The sequence below is a fragment of the Phalangium opilio genome, unplaced genomic scaffold (assembly GCF_054372755.1).
Source record: "Phalangium opilio isolate 3A_F unplaced genomic scaffold, DU_Popi_V2 ptg000209l_1, whole genome shotgun sequence".
Lineage (NCBI taxonomy): Eukaryota > Metazoa > Arthropoda > Arachnida > Opiliones > Phalangiidae > Phalangium > Phalangium opilio.
Window position 1 is genome coordinate 14,269,777 of NW_028324217.1, and position 1,739 is coordinate 14,271,515.

At 39.6% G+C, this 1,739-nt stretch overlaps 1 long non-coding RNA gene across 1 annotated transcript; it reads left to right on the top strand.

Annotated features, from left to right (window-relative positions):
* The first annotated feature begins 223 nt into the window (after positions 1-223).
* On the top strand, positions 224-1,123 carry LOC149620770 (uncharacterized). The gene is made up of 3 exons (XR_016375449.1): positions 224-286; positions 369-485; positions 558-1,123. It is a non-coding gene; the product is annotated as an uncharacterized LOC149620770 (long non-coding RNA).
* The last annotated feature ends 616 nt before the right edge of the window (positions 1,124-1,739 follow it).

Genomic DNA, 1,739 nt, shown 5'->3' on the forward strand with positions numbered 1-1,739 from the left:
ACCTTCTGTTGATGAGCTTGAGGGCTTCTGGTGGCAGAGTGGGAAATGTGAAAAACACCCTCGGTTCGCATAAGTACTGAATCGAGCCAAGATGAAGCCGTTTTTTGTACTTTGGGCCTTCACGCTCAATAAAAAACATTATGCTTTCCAAATCAAAAAACCCTACACATGGCTCTGTGAGAAAATTGTAATTGAGTCTTCGTTTTACATTTTTATCAAGAAACTTGCAGAAAGTGATTATGTCATGGTTTTTCTGAAATAAACAAATGTTGCGGTAAATTCTGAGGTTAGAGGTCGAATTTTTCAAAAATACGGCTAGAGAAGCAGAGCGATGTTTTTGAAAAGCAAGACTTTTTTGCCTATTCTAGAAATAATCTTAATATAAGTGCTATATGGATCATTTATAATGTATTTGGCTATTGAGTGTTAAGCAGTATTTAAAGAAAATGAGACGTGAACGGAAGATAATATTGCGTTTACTAAAGGTTAAAATTGTAGTAAAATAACTTTTCGATATCATTATACAAATAAAATATTAGGTACCGATTCACAAATAGGGCTGCTTTGCGTTCCCATACGTGAAGGACCCCCCAAAACGTTTGGAACTTTCATGAAGTCCGCAAGAGTGTTGACATTTTCAACTTTTTGAGTTATGTAGTTGGCTCTCATGAAACTGGCTAACAAGTTGATGAGAATCACAGTTATTAAGAGAAAGAACCCCACGCTGATGCGAACTGCTATTGACTTCGGAATGTTGTGGCCTACGGGAATAAATTAATTTCACGTGCCACATTAGACCCAACGATCCTTAAAACTAGACGAATGTGAGCAATGGAGATATAGAATAGTGTGCGTAAGGCTCAAAAAGTCTAAGAATGAGAAAGGCAGTGAGACAGACTGGTTGTAACTTATTCCTGCAGTTACCTGTGATTGACCATATTATCGTTGTAACAATAATTTATTGACCTAGTGTAACAATAATTTATTGACCTAATGTAACAATTATTTATTGAACTAACTAAAAATGTATGTAAATAGTGTCCGACTAACGTTTTAGACGTTTTTTTAAAGTTTAGCATGTAACCAACCCTTTACATACGTCACTCGGAGAGGTTCTAATTTCGATGCATCTGTGTGTGGGTGTGTTTGCCTACCTGTCAGTCAGATGTTACAACCCAGGGGACCTCGTTCGCAGTTTGCAAATCGGAGAAAATGTGTTCTCAATTTCCGGACCACATTTACAGTTCCCAGAAATATAGAAAATTGTATTCCACTTACACTGGCTACTACTCCATTGTCGGTCTAACACCACCTTACTCTGGTTTTTTTTACATCCCACAAGGACACCTGTCTGTACCTTCTGGCTTCTACACACCATCATCATCCGGTCATTTGCCCATCCCACATGGACACCAGTCTGTACTTTCTGACTTCTAAACACCACCATCATCGGATCTTTACTCCATTCCACATGGACATCTGTCTGTACCTTCTGGCTTCCAAACACGACAGAGAGTATAGACGCCAGTATACGCTAGTTGTTGCCTGTATACGCCAGTTCACTGGCGTATAATAAAAAAACTGTCGTATAAAGTCGATCTGTTTGTAGGGGTTTCATTACTACCCCCCCTTTTTTCTCTTTCCCTCTAGGTAGTGCAGTGCCTGAAGGGGGGGGCTGCGTTGAGCGGGTGGGGGGGGTGCATAATCATTGTTATGCATAACCATTGTCTTCCCCCTAT